Here is an 18,644-nt window from a genome sequence, read left to right on the forward strand (position 1 = left end):
ATATTTGCATGCAGAATAGGCCATTTACGTACACGAACTCTACTAACATCCATTAGAGAAGAAGGATACTAATAAACAACATTGAGTACAGACTTTAAAAAACACTATACAACCTACTGATCCACATTTTGTGGAGTGAGGTAGGATCTTTTGTTACTGAGTTTTAAGAAACATACTTCAAAATATAAATGAAAATACATCCGTCAATTTTTTTGTGACGACTTTCCTTTACACTAAAAATTAACGTCCACTCGGTTTGTGGCAAAAAAGATAAATGTTGATAAGACAAGTTGTGGCAATGTATTTCATAATTTGTTTTCTTTTCATATGCAGTGACTAAAAACGTGACATTCTAGTCTTGCCTTGAAACTACTAACGCTCTCTAGGACAATTTATGGCGCCATATTTTATTCACGAGGACACAAATTATTAATACCGATCATCTCGGATGATGAAGTACCACAACAAAATCAAGGATGATTAAGTACCAAACAATGGAACATGAGTCAAGGAGAGGACGAAAATCTCTTTATTAAACGATTTAACAATGTCCTACGTGAAAGTTTTAAATAAAAACCGATAACGGAAATCTTAGCCTTGTGTAGAGTATCACATTCCAGACATAAGAAAGGTACGTTTACGTATGGAGCAACGATACGTGGCCTCAAGAGACCGTCTCAGAAGAGGATTAGCTTACTATTTTCGTGGGCAATGAATGGTACGTTTAAATGCGCATTGAATGGTAATGGTTCTTTGCTGAACGTCGAATACTGATTTCAGTGAATCACCGTTGTTGAGTGTGCCTTATACATGCATATATGCAAAAAGTCAAGTAATTTAAACATGCAGATAAATTTCATCTATATTAGGATAAAGAAATTTACTACTTGCGTACAAATAGCAGATTTAATCAGTGTTAATCCTTTCCTTTTTTTGCATTTACTTAAAAATTTCAAGTTTTAATTAAAGAACATTTTGAATCAAGTGCCATTCACTTTAAACGATAACAGCTTTTGGAAACTTCTGATTAAATATAATTTGCAGTCAATGTGGAATAAGGACTTTAGGTATGGGTTAAAATTATCAAAACGGAACAAAGAAAGAGAGGGAGATAAACATGAATACATAATAAGCAAAACGTCCTCTTAGTTTTTCCAGTCAAACAGTTTTATTGGGGTAGTATTAACAAATACGACTATAGCAATGCATCAAGTGCGGTACGCCCCAGTCGTTGGATCTATCTGTTCTTTTTAATATCTGTAAAAAGAAAAGTAATTGAGTATTTACGCCAGTTGACTGCTTAAACAATAAAATATGGATACAATAATGATAGTCGCAGAAAAATGAAACTAGTATGTAGAAATGGAAATGGGCAAGATCATGATAAACTCGTGTAGGTAGTCATGCTGCAAGATCTGATGTATACATTAAGGGTGAAGAATATTATTTCTTACTTTTTAGGGTAATGGCCGTAACTATATCCACCCTTAGGGAAGTGGTGTCCACCATGTCCCCAACTGTATCCTCCAAGTCCACCGCTGTATCCCCCATATCCACCACCGAATCCAAAGCCCAAACCCCTGCCTCCGCTGTATCCACCATATCCACCATAACCACCATATCCGCCGTAGCCACCATAACCACCGTAGCCACCATGAATTCCATGTGCGATTGAGGGTGTAACGACGGCAGCACCTACTATGCAAGCTAGAAGAGCTAGTGCGACCTTCATTTTCGTCTGCCAAAAGAAAGTATGCTCGTGAAACGCATTTTCACATTGAATGTTTCGTCGTGCTGGTTTACGCGGTGAATCTGCGTGCATGTTGTTATGAAATTTTCTGATTTTCAGACTAAAACAGGAAATTGTTAAAGTAATATTCTCCTATTGAATAATGGATAATGACCGTGTTCTGGAAACGCATATTGATATCCAGATTTGCGAAAGTGCAATGCCTGAAAATATTTCCGTGAGCTTGTAGTATGAATTCTATTAACCTGGAATGGTGTCGATTGTTGCGAACGAGCTGCATGATTCTTAAACAGATTTCGAAAAGGAAATAACGATGTTTTCTTTAGTGATAGAGACTACTTAGAATGCTACAGCATCAGTTCATTTCATATTATGCAATTAATAAACACTACATGTGTCATTGAAGAAAATATAAATTCATCTGACAATGAATTGTTATTATATGCAACGGAGTTTAATAAAATTGGTTAAGGAAGCTCAATGAGATACTATAAGATCAATCTCCATGACGTCTCGTAATGTTAGCAAGAACATGTTTATTAAACGTCAGTTAGATGCATTTGCTATCTAGTGGACAATGCAAGAATGGTAGATGAAACTTTCAGTGTCTTCTGTTTCAAATAGATGATTAAACTTTCAATGTCGTCTATTTCCAACACTAATTATGAATTGATTATATTCATCTTACTTGTATATCTGATTTGCAAGTTTCTAACGTACATGGAATGTAAAAAATAAACTACATTAACCCTGATATGTTCAACTGTTAAATATTTCCCCTTTATTTATATCGAATAATTTTTATTGTCGATATGAAAAAAAGTGTTTCCGTTTTCGAAAACCAGTAAGTGAACTGCATCTATACCGATAATTTCTTTAAGATGCAACTTGTCTACAAATGCCATTCGTCTCTAATTTTATATTTTCCAAGTTGAATTTGTTTGGTCTTTAAAATGTCCAAAGTGTGAAATGTAAGGTTTTGATAAAATACTTTTTATCGTCCACTTTGTTGCAATTGGTTAGAAAGTTTTATTTATAAAACGACTTACAACATCTATTATTGACACAGTTTAATTGCCAAGTAAACCACATGCTCAAATACAGTGATGAAAATGAATAATGCATTCGTAGTTTGATTTGTAATCATGTTTTATTGGTCTTCTAAGCAATATACTCTCTGTCGTTTATTTCCACAGTCGTACCATTTACCAAGTAAAACAAGTACATGGATTGTTTGTCATGTATACAATATTTATACCTATTAAAGACAACGTAATGATGCAAGTATAGTTTACTGAAGGTACAGTTCTGCTTATATAGCACATTTGTTTCGTTACAAAATGGCACTATTTTAAAATTTCGTCTTATATAAAATTACTGTTCAGCTGAATTCGGAGGAGCGTTGCAAGTTGGTCAAAAAGAGATTAAATGGTTGTACGAGAAATGTGCATAGGTGTCTCTTTTTATTTGCTTGAAAGAAAGGTCCACAAACTTTTAGTATACTTCAAATGTGTCTTGTGTCCAGTGCACATAATTCATTGACTTTGTTAAAATTGTATGTTTAGTATTAAACGAGAAGCGTGTATTGTATAGGTAATCATGAATGTTAATTAGCATGTCTAATAACTGCACTTACCTGGATGCCAATGATGTCAAGAAACGCAACAGAACGGGACAGATAATTCACCACCGGACTGGTAGTTTCCTGTGCAGTAACGTTGAATGTGCTGACCTTTTATACCCTTGAACAGCCTATTTTAGATGTATGTGAAACTGATTAATTAGTGACGATGACGGATAGTAATTGAATGATGTTTTGTGTAAAACAAAATAGAAAATATTTTATTTTCTGTTTTAATTAAAAAGAACAATGATATTTTCAGATTTTTTTCCCCACAAAGCAATCTGAAATTCTGCAAAATGATTGATATGGGATTTGAAGAAGAATGAATTCAAGACAATGGGTCTTTTTATAATTGAGTTTTTTTTTTCAAAAAGGATTACATTCATATTCATTAAGCTTATGCATCAATCTAAACTTGAACTTACTGGTAGATTACACTAGCTTATTAAAAACGTCTAACTTGCTATTTCAGCTAAATGTATTTATTTGCTGCTTGGTTATCTCATTATCTACTTTAACCTTACTTATCGATTTCTAAAGTGGTTTGCCACATTCATGGTATTTTCCTCAACTGCATACAAGACAGGGACTAATATTTGTTGGAATGGTCCAAGCTAGTGTTCTAGATCCGTAAAACTGCTATTCTTAAATCTTTTTCAACTGGACCATGTATGGTCATCTATTTTGTACGCATAATGCTACAACGAAGGTTATGTTACCGTTTATAAATGTATTGATGTCCACACAAGTTTGACGAAATAACATTGTGTCAATAACGAATATATGCTGTTCTTCTGACATTGCTGTTAGGTTCTAACTATGGATGAAACGTATTGTGCAAAATATTGATAATTAGTAATCATGGATAATATTTTTGAGTCCACATGTTAAATTATATATTTAATACGACGCAATCGCTAATACTCTTTTTGAGATATCCAGGATTACTAAAATGCCACCTATATTTATCAAGCGATCTATGTATTTTTCTTGTAGCGGTGGTTATTGAAGTAGATGTAATATGTATAATAGACAGTTTTTTTGTGGGAACTAAGGCATATGCATACGTATAGTTCTTTGTTTAAGTCCATAATAAAAAATTACAACAGCAAGAAAGTATCATTTCCATTCATTGCATGGCATTTTGTTTCTATGCCAACTACATATAGCATGTGATGAATGTATTACTTCATAAACATTACACTAATTTACTTTTAGAAAGTTAATAGCACACAAAAATTTAAGCTGCATCCTTGGCTATGGAGACGGTTGTTAATGAAGGACATTTGCTGTGATACTTATTCCCAAAGGGCCAAAACGAAGCAAGACATCCTGCTGTATCATCAAATTTTAATCAACATCCGTGTTTTGTTTTGGTTACATCCGCTAAGAATAATCTTTTCAGTAACTCATTTATGTCTACAATACAATTGTGGCACATACACACACACACACACACACACACACACACATATATATTGATTTTTAAAGATGATACATAAGGTCGTTTACAATTCCAAGGTTTGAAGCGGAAATCCGGTAGAATTTCTTGTGCCTGTTTATGTATTGTGATCTCGTGTTCAAGCCACTTATAAGGTTTATTATCTAGCTATTATCTTGGAGATCTTACATGACTATTGACCAATATTTTAACACAAATAAAGGACTTAGTTTGTGATCACTGCTCATTTATTGTCATTAACTTTTAGATAACAAATTACATGACATTAACCATTTTTAGAGTCATACCGTAACATGTAACTATGTCACATAGCTAAGGTCACAACGTTATTGAGTAAACAGATATTATTTTAATGTTCACATATTATTACAGTTATTAAAGATTTGGAATAATATAATGTAAAACTAGGTGCAATCAACAGGTGGATTATTATATTCAAATCGTTTCGTACAATGACATATTAAAAGAACATTGAAGTATAACTATTTTTTAACATGCGCAGAGAGGCTACATCTCAGGCAGGCATTGTCAGTAATCAATGGTAACAGAGTGTATGCATGTGGTTAGTACATCCGTGCAGAAAAATATGAATCTGGCACTTTTCTTTACCAGCCTGAATTTATTTTTTCTTTCAAACCCATAACAACAAACCAGCGTCAATGAATATATAATACAAACGAGGAAACCATTCTCAAAATCGTTTTATTTCCATTTGTTCCCATTATTTAAAGTTCAGCAATTTCCATTGAGCATTGACATTTGCCCTATCATGAAAGCATTCTTGTTTTACTCACGTTGAGGCAGGACTCACTCTATCTCTTTTATAAGCGTAATCTAAAGAATTTGGTTTGCTTGTATTTGTCGATTTATATAAAAATCAATTTTCAGTCACCAGACATTTTTGCTGCTATTTATAAATTGCCGTCTCTTCCATTTATAGCGTACTACAAATCTGTAACATAACACTAATATTATGTCTTATCCCATGTGTTTCCTCGAGAGTTTATTTATTAAATTGTTTGACTAGGTCCTTGCTTAAGTTGGAATATTATACAAATTATTCATTGAACTTGGATGAATAAACACAAATAAAGGAACACAACTAGTGGAAGACGTGTGTTACGACATGTGAGCTTAGAGAAATCATTTTAATATTTATTAAATGCTGTAGTGCGTGAATAGTTGATTTTTTATTCACTCTGTTCGATTCTGTGATTAATTGTTGTTCTGGTATATTACCATATATATGGTTTTGACTTGATTTATAAAACAATCACCTGGCTTATATTGTCTGCACAATTATCGCTCTACCGACTCTAATGGAGAAGTATCACTTGTACTGTTGTATTTAAAATGGATACAATATACTGTATATACTGATGATATCAATGACGTTAAGTTATATCATACAGTTTACAAAGTTTTGGAGGACGTGTGTTTTAATGGCCAGAATTAAGCATATTGTTATCGAAATGGCAAACTTCTGTCACATAGAAACTTCTATGTCTGTAATGAAGCTAATCCACTTGCTTAATGGTTTAAAAAATGATATTTTCTTGTAATGGCCTTCGCTATGTTTTTTGTGAGATTATCGTTTCTACCATATATATATATATATATATATATATATATATATATATATATATATATATATATATATATAGTTCCTCTAAAGAATGCAAAACTATCTTTGCTTAACTTTAGGTCTATTGTCCTAATCAATCTAAAGTTATTGTTTTACTTTTTCTTTCAAATCTTCTAACGTATCGATTTGTTGGGTCCAGTCCGCCTAAGCAAACCCTTACTCTTAGGTAGTCCTAATTATTTCCCCTATCTATAGCTGTTGTACTTAGTTCCTCTAAAGAAATCAAATTTTTCCGTGTTTAAATTTATATAAATTGACTTCTTTTAATCTAAAGATATTGTTTGGAACATTTTTTATACTTTATTACTTTCTGCATTGTTTCTCCTTTTATAAACAATTTGATATACAAATACTATTGCTATATCAAACTGTGATCCGTCCATGGCGCAATAATACGCATAAATAAACATGATGGCAAATGTGTGCTGCTTATACTAGATAAATTATGAATTTCCACTCACTAATCTTTAGTGACGGATGAAAAAAACGATAAATTTAGTAATAGTCCCGTTTTCTCAATTAATTTGATATTGTACACAATAACATTGAAATCCTTTCTGCTTTCCGTTTGCCTTCCCCTCTCATACATAAGGGACAAAATGCGCAGAAATCTGGAGTGAGAGAGAAATAAAATTTTGCAATGGATGGAAACCTTGAAACTGAACTTAAAGCAAGTATCATACAATAATATGATTGGTTGTAACGTTAAGTGAACAATTGTCTTTGTGATTTATGTACATTGTTTATATAATCAATGATGCAGAGTTGAAATAGCCTGTCGACAATATATTATGCAGTTCTTGGTTACAAAGCACACATACTGTAATGTATATAATATTTTATTGTTGTTATTGCTGTTTCTATAATCTATTATAATGTTTTGAAGCTCTATTATGATTAATTAAATATGAAAATGTCCAATTTCCGCCTCTGTGTTTGTCTGTCTCTCTTTATTGGTCAGTAGTAATGTTAAATTACCACTTGCTGGTTCATCTTTTTCGTTAGTTTCTACGCAACACTTATTTCCATGCGCCGGTACGTGTGTGGTTACGCTTTCGTTTTTGTAAACCTAGTACTCTACTTTCTTCATTAAAACAATCTTTCATGTTTAAATCAAAAGTGTTTCTGATATTGATTTAATCAATGTGAATACAAATTGAAACGCGAAAAGAAAACAATCGAATTGTTAAGAGGCAAATGTGATTGTGAATAACCACAAATGTCATGCAACTACATTTTGTAGCGGACACGCTCGACAGGGATGTGAAAAGTCCTTTCATTTGGTTGATAAACAGTTTTCTGTAGTTAATCGTAACTCCGTTCAAAGGGCAAATATGTTGATATAATACTCGGCAAGCCTCGTTTCCTTGTAATGAAAAATGTATAAATCTCGTGATATATTATTGATTCCATCGTGCATAATATACATACATTCTACATACATAATATATTTGAGCTAAACAAATAAGTTATTTTTTGCAATTTGAGTTCACTCTACAAGATAACAATCTCTGTCTGTCTCTTTCTCTCTCTCAATATGTATATATATATATATATATATATATATATATATATATATATATATATATATATATATATATATATATATATATATATATATATATATACACACTCTAGTGAGTTTCCAAGAGCATTGTTACTCCACTCCCCTCGTAATAAAATTTTCTTTTTACTGGAATTAATCTGTGAGCCCAACATTACTTTTCGATTCGCTTTGTGTATGAATCTGCATTTCTAATATATTTCGTGAATTCATCTGCATGTAGTAAACCATTTATTGTTTGGGTAAGATTTGGAATTTAGGACCAATCTATAAGTATTTGTTTCTTCTATTTTTATATCAAACTTTGCATGGCTGTTGACCTTAACCTTGTCCAGTTCTTCCAAACTAATTCCTTACATCTCGTTGACAGGATTCTAGAGGAGATTTGGAATTTATCACCACTCTGTAAGTATTAGTTTCTTCTATTTGTATATCATACTTTGCATTGCTCTTGACTTAAGCCTTGTCCAGGTCTTCCAAACTAATGCCTTACTTATCGTTTTCAGGATCAGGGTTTCTAAATTCTTCGTGTTCTCCTACTAAAATACTGAATTTGCAGTTTAAAATTTCTGAATACCAAAGACTGGTTGAACCTGTCGCTACATCCAGACTGCATTCCGTCGTTTTCATTCTCGCCATATGGACTTGCACTAATAAACTAATTGAATGATTAAATGTATGTTCTTTCATCTACCAAAATTTAACTCAATTAGCATCAATCCAAATCTAACGAAACAGGAGTCTGGTGCCCACTCAAGGATCGCCAGTGGACGGGGAAAATACAACTCACCGACGGGTGGCTAGGGGCTTGGAGGATGAGAAATGTTATATATCTCCTCTTGAATCCTGACAACGAGAAGTAAGGGTGTATGATATATAAGTCGCCTGGCCATAGCTATTTTCGCCTTAGGGAAATGACTGTACTGTATCCAAGTTGAATGATGTTCCTTCATATTAACGACCCCTGAGTAAGAGGTGAGAATCAGAGTTTACATTGACGTACGTAGTGAGAGGCACCTCTTGTGCCGTATGCTTTCTAACGGGTGGGTGTTCAAGGGTGGGATTTTAGAGAGGAGGAGTGCATTTTGTTTAAATCCATGTTGCAGGACTCCTTCATTCGTCTGGGCGCTAGCCATGTTGTAGTGAAAAACCTTACTAACGATCTTGGCGATACGGTTCACCGAATCCCAAAAATGATCACTTCTAGCCTTCTCAGCGATGCAAAAAAAAATTAAAAAAAATAATAATCGCCAAGTCAAGTGACGAGGAAGCTGATGTGACATTCCTCACTAGTTTGTCGGTTGCATTAAAGACTTGCTTATCTACTTTATAACAAAGTGGAATAACCATGCAAAAATTGGACTAATCCTCGTCAACATAAGACATTTCCTAAAAGTATGTATAAGAGTGCGACTTGTACCAATGAGACGAGAAGCTGGCACGTGAATCACGGAAAGGAAGTCTTTGGCGTTATGGGGGTGTCGAATATTTTTCTGAAACGTCCAGTGATTTCGGCAACTTTTGATGAATAGAAGCTTAAGACCATGTAGGTAGAAATTATACATATTTAGTCGAACATTCGGACACAGGCAAGATACAATAGATTTCTTCAATAGTTGCCTTAAAGCTGAATTATGTCTGTTATATTGTCGGATCGGATGATTAAGGCATATCATTTTAATCCTCTTTGTCTAGGTGGGTACTGTCCACATCTTGTACACACTGGGTCCATGAGTAGATTATTCCGTATGGTAATGATGACGTATATCTGCTGGGTTTCTCTGTGTGGTATATTCGCCGTAAGTTACCGCAGCTGTCTGAATATGTGAACGAATGGACAGTTAGGCAATTTGAGATAAGTGGATCTTGAGCACTGTAATCGTATATTGCACGGCTAAACCGACAGTCGGAACTGAATACGACGGATGATAGATGCCATAACGTCACTGAACTACACTGAATATCACATGCTTTCTTCATAGACGAAAATGCATCTAATAGAAACTATTCTCCCTTGATGCCTTCTCTATCATCTATTGATGAACAAGATCCGCATTGTTTGGCATTCGTTACAATGATTTTAAAATAATTATTTCGTTTCTAACATGCATTTGAAGCATTAATGTTGGTATTTACAATGCCTTAATATACAATACAGTACAATATAACAGAATAATTGGTACAATACAATTACTATACCGTACAATATACATAACAATATTTACAAATTTATATATGTATAGAATAAGAAACAAATACTTATACAACTAAAACATGTATTAAACCCAGATATTATTTCTGATCATAACTGGGGTAGATACTAGAATGTTAACCAAGTTGTAGCTATCTGCAAAAATCATGTTACAACACTAATACAAGAAACCCAAAAGAAGAAATAACTCGTTACATACATAGACAACCTTTTTCATCATCTTCATCACCGAAAACAAAGTCATGTAATATGTGTGAAAATCAAGATAAATGAACTGTATAATAAACTGTAAGTTTATTCACTGTAAAATCGACAATATAAATTTAGGTATATGTTTACATAGAGTACAGAGCCGGAGTTCTACTGGGTTTCTTCTGCTAATACCATGACATGCAAATGTTACACATTGTCATATTTTTAAATTTTGTTTTTGACCTGCATATTGCCTTACAGTTAGAGCTACACTTATATTTATTATCAACTTTAGCTTCGGTGTGTTTTTCATCCGGGTTAGTGGAGATACTGCTTGAGGTTTTATATGTCTTTTTCACATGTGCTATACTGTCGTCCCCAGTGCTTGGGTCATTCTGTTGTTCGTTAAGGGTATCGCAATATATTCCAGTGCTATTTTGATCTGGTTCGTCGTCTTTTCGTTCTGAATTTGGGTCATCACTTTCTGTGAATGTGCAATATGGATTTTCTGAAGGGATTTATTCTTTTTCGTTCTGGCATATTGATTTTGTTGATTGATGCCTCCATTTTAGACATTTTAAACGCTGTACATCATTGTTGAACATGTTACTGATGTAATGAGCAGCGCTTTCAAAGACGTTTTGAAATGATTTGTTAAATGAATACACATGTCTGCAGAAATCGTATCTCTGGATTGAATTTTGTTGATGCAGAGAATTCAAGAGCAAGAGCTGGATCCATTTTAGCTGGTACAGAATGAATGTCGCAGATTCGCTATTTAGGGTTTGTAGTTAAGTTGCACTTGAATGCACATAAAGACGATTTGCAAATAATATAATATATAGACCAATTATTAGTAGAGTATATATGGTACTTTGCTATGTTCAAGCTAGACTTCTTTGCACAGGGGTGTATGGGAGTGTATTGGAGGGTAGCACCCCTGGTAGGGGAACAGTCGTGCCTCCTTTGGGGTAGCTCGCCCACCTTTGGTTTCTACATGCACCAAGCTCTCGCCTGTGGCTCCAAGCAGCTGTAACATACGTTGCATCCACACCCCGGTAAACCGCTTCGACTGGCGGGCTAAACCAGGTGAGGGTAGCCTACGGGTTTTAAACCTTCGGTGAGTCAGGGCTTGCTTACCCAAATACATGTAAAGATTGGATTTGGCAGACTTCGTGGAAGACATCGCGCAACTCTTTCTCAATTCAAACCAATGCAACGCAGAATTGACTCGGTCATCGTTGTTCATAAAGTCTTGAGGCAATGGACGAGCGACGAAGCGGCAGGTTTGGATACGCTGACCCTTTTTAGGATTCGCACTGCTCACCTCCATGGCTTGAGGAAGTGGTTAGAAAATGTTCCCTAAAATTGCCTGCTCCATCTAACCTAGCCAGCTAACCGCGGGTGGAGTGGATCCTACATCAGAGGTGGAAACACTACAAAGAAAAAATGAAAATCGTTCCTCTCACCCTCGTTTGGACAGAAGTGATACTGACAGACCTCAGAGGAGAACTGCCTCGATTGTCAGGGAGCTAGCCAGATACAACATCGATATTGCAGCCTCGAGTGAAACCCGCCTTACAGGAGAGGGAGAACTTTGTTAAAGGGTCGCTGGCTACACCTTCCACTAAAATGTATAGAACACTCGGAGCCGCTAAGGCAAAACTTTCCGAGTCCACATCTTATTTCTTTCAGGTGAGATAGCAACCTAAGGGATTTTGAAGTTCAGAAACACAATCTAAGTAAATATGTGACAAAGTACAACCGTTTCTACATGACTAAAGGGATAGAATGCAATAGCCAAATCCATACATATTGTCAATCAGAGTAAAGTCTTTATTGAAAAATGAATTTAATACATGAATTCGGTCGGCTGAAAGGATTAGTAAATATATTCTCACCTGTTTATATTGTTATGAACATCTATACTTTTTGTAACTTCTGGTACACAATGCTTTTTTGTATGATTCTAATTTCTGGCTGTACTGTGTACACAATATCTTTAATTAGATCTAGTCTTCGTGACTTGAGTTTAATATTGCATTGGATTTATAAATAGATGTTTACCTATGTGTTGATAATTAATACTACTAAAGTTAGTCATGATTGGAACCATTTTGATTATGGTGTAGTTTCTCAGTAACTAATCGGATATCGATGTCTCGAGAATAAGAATAATTGTGCGTCTTCTCACTAGTTGAGCGAGGTCACGTGATTATGCTTAATTCGACGTAAAACAAAAGTGAATACTGTCACGCGGGGTCTTTTACGAAGTACAGTAGCATCTTGATGTATATAAGGAGCAAATTGAGCAATCAGATTCATTTTGATTTTTCGAGTCATTCACACTTATTGTGTTCCTGTTGTAAGTCTGCGGACGTATTCTATGTCGTACTTCGATATTTCTCGAGAAGAATTTTTTTGTTGGGAATGTTTAGTGGAAAAATAAAGTGCTCATTTTTTTACTATAATATTATTATGGAACTGTTAAAAATTATTCGAAGAAGTTCAGGACAAGGCCATATTGTCAACGTACCGTTCTTGGAGGACCAGCATATTTCCAGTATTGAAATTTATAAGAAGCCCTTCATTCATTTCAAACTTTCATAGGTCTTCATAGGGACTATGCTGATTCACTTCATAAATACTGTAAGTTTCTCTCACATGTTCTTTTATAACTTTGATAATTAAGCTGTTTGTTAAATGTTATAAACGTTGTGGGTTTTGCTTTTTTTCTGTTACTTTAGTTTGTGACCACAGAGTCGTAACAGTAGTGTATACCCACATTTACATGACCTGGGATGAGAAGATGAGTATTGCACATAATGGTGAATATCTGTTTGTTCGACACGAATAATTGTAATGTTTTGCTATTTTGCTTCAGGAATTGAAGAAGCTCCTAATATTCAGTACGTCAGGACATGCACGTAAAGTGTTCTGTTAAGTGTTGAGTCTCGAATAAACAGTAACACAGAAAGAGTGAAAACAACAATCTTTCTAAAAGTTTCAAATAATTTATTTTCCTGGAAAATTCTGTAAAATTAAAAAAGGAAAGAACTTACGGTTTCAAGAACCAAATAGAGTGATAATCTAAGAATAATCCACAAATTGAATTGAAAAAGTCCTAGTAATAAATGTTCTAATAATTTCAAGTTCGAATCCTGATTGAAAATCCAAGATGGATTACGTATGCTTTAGTCAGTAATGTGCTTATCTACATTTTATTGTAGAAATACAAATAATGGCACTCCGGTGTTGGAAATCCAATATAAAATTGTAATCAATTTTTCCCCAGAATTGCCGTGTGAGCTCTCCTCAAAATATTTCCAGAGAATAAGGAATTAATCCTTTTGAAATTCAAATGATCTGAAGAAATGTATAGCTCAAGATGTGGCTACAACAAAAGAACTTGTCATCAGTGTGAAACCCCCGAAATTGAGAGATCATTCTTTCTGAAACAAAGGTGATATGGTAGTAGAAGACGCAGTTTCGAAATTTCTCCAAGTTGCGAAATCAGACGGGGGTGGGGGTGGGGGGTCACGTGCTCATGTTTATATCACGTACACAGAATATGGCCTTGATTAGACCAATGATTTTATTCCCGGAATAAAAGTAAAATGTGTTTACTTCTTAACTCTCGCAGTCCCATCATGACCTTGACAACAACCAATCATTTTAAAATAAAAAAGAACTTTGTTTACTAATTTTGAATCAAGGTAACCTTCTAGGCCAAGACCTGGTGTTTATGAAAAGAATGATTCAGTTCAAACAATTTTCTGAAAAAAATATCATTTCCACTGAATAAATTTACATTGCAATAGCATGTAAGAAAAATAAAAAGCCTGACAAACAAACACTTCAATTAAAATAAATAATATTAAGTCAGATATATGTAATATCTTTACCCACAATAAAGAAAGATTTTTATGATAAAGCTTTCTTTCTACCATAGATTAATTATAGACGAGTTTTAAGAAAAGCATAAGAAGTACTCTTGTGAATTATGCATAGTTAAAATGAAATAATTCATTTCTAAACACCTGAAAGTGCATGTGCCATTAAGTTATCGTTTCCCTTGATGTGCCTGATATTATATTCCTGTAACAACAAACTGTACGTTAGTAGTCTTTTATTTTTATTTTTCATCTTGCCGATGAAAGTAAGGGGGTTGTGGTCACTAAATACAACAATCGATAAAGGAACTGAGCTAAGGCGAATTTCAAAATGTTGTAATCAAAGCCATACATTCCTTCTGGATTGTTAAATAATTCCTTTATTGCTAATTTAATTTCTTGGATAAATAGCACACTGGATAATTAATAACAATTTCATCTTCTTGAAACAAAACTACTCCAACCCCACCATCACTTGCATCAACAGACAGTTTAAAATATTGGCTGATATTTGGAGCTGTAAGAACTGGACGCTTTTAAGTTTGGCTTTCAACTAGTCAATAGCCTCCTGACATTTTTCAGTCCAAAGGAACTTGTTTGGTTTGCTCAATAAATTTGTCAGGGGTTCAACAATTATGGAAAAATTGGAACAAAATGTTCGATAGTCTCCGGCCATACCTAAAAATCGCATTAGTTGCTTCTTTTTGATAGGCACGGGTTATTCAGAGATAGCCTTGACCTTAGCATCTATAGGTTTAACTTGTCCATGTCCCACACTATGTCCTAGAAAAGATACACTAGCGCGGCTAGCTCAGTTTTAGATAAATTAATTGTTAATCATGCATCTGTGAGTCTGTTAAAGAATTTCCGAATTGTTGTTAAATGCTCTTTCTATGTGTCGTTGTAGATGATGAAATCATCAATATAAGCATCACAATTGTCTAGACCAGAGGTAATCATATTCATCAGGCGTTGAAATGTACTTGGCGACCCTTTCGTCCCAAACGGCATTACTTTATATTGATAAAGTCCATCTATAGTCACGAATGACGAAATTTCCTTTGCTCTTTCCGTTAGTGGAATCTGCCAAAATTCTTTCAGAAGGTCACATTTGGTGACATACTTGGGATTCATAATCTTATTAATACAGTCATCGATTCTTGGTAATGGGAATGACGTTTTTTGTCACACTATTCATCTTCCTATAATCAGTACACATACGGAATGCATGATGTACTCCAGTCACTTTTATTGGGCTGTATAAAATCATTGTCCAGCAAATACTGAATTTCCGTGTTCAAGTATTCCTGTTTGAGAGGGTTCATCCTGTACGGGTGTTGTTTGACAGGTATGGAATTTACAATTTCAGCGTCATGGAAAAATATTTTTGTGATTGTAGAACATCTGGAAATAAGTGCTCATATTCAAATTATAACTGTTTAAGTTCATTTCTTTCCTGCTCTTGGAAATGTGAAAGTTTCTGGTCCAGATCTTTTATAATTTCCGAATTCCTAAGATTTGTCACTCCAACATCAGTAGAATCTGATGATATTCCTTCACTTAAATCTTCACTGAGTGGGACAGGTACAACTAAATTAATTGCATGTTTAACCTGGCTATCTTTTTCAATATACCCTTTTAGCATATTATTGTGACAGAGTTGTTTTTGCTTACGCCGCCCAGGAGTATTTATGATGTAATTTAAATCATTTCTGTTCCTGTCAACTGTGTAGGAACCATAATACTTGGCCTGAAGAGGATTTTGTGGTATTGGCAAGAGGGCCAGAACTCTATCAACAGGCTGAAAGCTCCTTTCCTTCGAGGTTTTATCATATCTTGACTTCAGTTTGGACTGAGCAGAGTGCAGATTTGCTCTTGCGACCTCACAAGCCTTTGACTACTTGTATTTAAAATTAGAAACATTATCAAGAAGATTAATTTCAGAATCTTCATTAGAAAGTTTCTCTTTCAATAACTTCAATGGTCCACCCACAGTGTGTCCACAAACCAGTTCAAAAGGACTGAAACTTAAAGATTCGTGAACTGATTCCCTAAGAGGAAACATTAGTAAATGAATGCATTCATCCCAATCTTTACCCGTATCAAAACAATATGATCGAATCATATGTTTTAAAGTCTGATGGAATCTTTATAATGCACATTGACTCTCAGGGTGATAGGCAGAAAATTTAGATAGTTGGATGCCTAGTTCATACATGGCTTGTTGGAAAATTCCAGACATGAAGTTTGAGCCTTGATGAGACTGGACAGATTCGGGAAGCCTACACTGAGTAAAAAACTTTATCAAAGCTTTTACTATTGTTTTAGATTTTATATTCCGCAAAGGAATTGCCTTTGGAAAACTTGTTGACGCACACAATGGTCAACATGTATTGGTTACCTGACATGGTCTTAGGAAAGGGACCAACAAAATCTGCCATAATTCTACTAAATGGTTCGTCAAAGGCAGGAATAGGTTGTAGATGAGCCTTGGGAATTTTCTGATTTGGTTTTCCTACCATTTGAAAGGTATAATAAGATCTACAGTATTTCGAAACATCACTTTTGAGTTGTGGCCAATAGAAATGATTTAAGATCTTGTGATAAGTTTTATTGATCCCTAAATGACCAGCCAAAGAAATGTCATGGGCCAAACTATTTCCTGTCTGTAAGGTTTTGGAACTACAATTTGATAGTTCACTGACCATTTGTCATCAGCAGGTCTCTCGGGAGGTCTCCATTTTCTCACAAGTACTCCATTTTTAATGAAATAACCGACAGGAACTTCAGTAGCTTCAATTTCACTAATGGCCTTCTGAAACAAACAGGATCTTTTTCATGTTCGACGATAAGTGATTGTCGTTTATCACCCTGATTAGAATAAACAGAAAGAGTCGTTAAAAGAGGATACCTTCTGATTGATCCAAACAAGGAGGAAAAGTGACGTCATCAAAAGCCGGACCAATACATGTATCAGCTAAAGGAATACTTTTCTTATCAACATCATTCTCAAGAGCTTTCGTTGCCATAGCTTTGGTAACTGCACAAGCTGTAAATACATCAGGAAATTCTTTTTCAATTGGATAGACTTTCCGATCCAAGCAGGGCTTGTGAGTTACAAGTGGATTAACCACAACCTTGTCTCCAGCTAAGTCGTTGCCTAGTAATAAATCAAAGCCCTCAAGAGGTAAAACAGACCCTTCTGACTGTCACGGGTCCTGAATCTAAGTCTGATGACAAATGTAAACAACGGAGAGGAACATCAACAACGTCGCATACTACTCGCTGTATAAGAACACTCTCATTAGAAGAAGATCTCTCAGAAAACGGCAAAGTACCCGACAACAAAAGACTCTGAGAAGCTCCTGTGTCCCTTAAACGTTTAATAGGGATATGATTGGCCGAATCACGCAAGAGTGATATAGAACCCTTCGATATGAATGGTTCATAATCATCCTTAATCAAGTCAGACTCGGGTTTGTTAGACCCAACAAATGTATTGCTTTCAATACACGACCGTGACCGTGACCTCTTAGAAATAAGAGCATTTGGAATAGGTCTGTCTTGATTCTGATGCTTAATTTTCAATTTGTAGCAATCAGAAATAACGTGTCCTTTTTTCATGCAATAGGTACACGTAGGAAGAGACAAGGATCTTGAATCAAGCTTCTCCGAAGTTTGATTTTTAGAAGTTCTGCCAGTTTGAATTTTAGAAGGGCTTGTATTATCCTGAAATACATTTCTGGCAAAAGACTGTTGAGTAGAAGTCCTAATTACAAACGGAACTTTAGAAGTTAAAGAATACTCATCAGCAGCACGAGCAGCACATTCCAAGGTTTCAATCTGATGTCACTATGGACACAGTTTCTGAAATCTTCAAATAATACAAGTTGTTTGAGACTTTCATAATCTCAGACAACTTTGTAGGCTAAGCACCATCTATCAAATTACTGCTCTTTTTCTCGGGCAAATTCAACATGAGTTTGTCCAGCTTCTTTTCTATAGTTTCTGAATTTTTCCCGAAAAGCTTCAGGGACTAACTCATAACCCCTTAGGATGCATTCTTTAACCACATCATAGTCACCACTTTGGTGATCTGACAGTGAACGGTAAATATCACAAGCCTTACCAGTGAGTACACATTGTAATAGCTGAGTCCAATGCTCCCTTGGCCATTTCAAATTTTCAGCAACTTTTTCAAAACGAATAAAATATTTGTCTACTTCTCTTACTCTTAAAGTGGGCACTAATCTAATATTCTTTGCAAGATTTAAACTTAAATTTGAATTTGATGTAAGAATG

At 34.8% G+C, this 18,644-nt stretch overlaps 1 long non-coding RNA gene across 1 annotated transcript; it reads right to left on the reverse strand.

Annotated features, from left to right (window-relative positions):
• Nucleotides 1-1,153: 1,153 nt before the first annotated feature.
• On the reverse strand, nucleotides 1,154-3,446 carry LOC149795219 (uncharacterized). Its single transcript, XR_016422097.1, has 3 exons — nucleotides 3,387-3,446; nucleotides 1,455-1,738; nucleotides 1,154-1,257 (listed from the first exon to the last, which is right to left on the reverse strand). It is a non-coding gene; the product is annotated as an uncharacterized LOC149795219 (long non-coding RNA).
• Between the last annotated feature and the right edge of the window lie 15,198 nt (nucleotides 3,447-18,644).

Source organism: Sinohyriopsis cumingii, chromosome 7 (genome assembly GCF_028554795.1).
Source record: "Sinohyriopsis cumingii isolate HCF-2022 chromosome 7, ASM2855479v2, whole genome shotgun sequence".
Taxonomy (NCBI): domain Eukaryota; kingdom Metazoa; phylum Mollusca; class Bivalvia; order Unionida; family Unionidae; genus Sinohyriopsis; species Sinohyriopsis cumingii.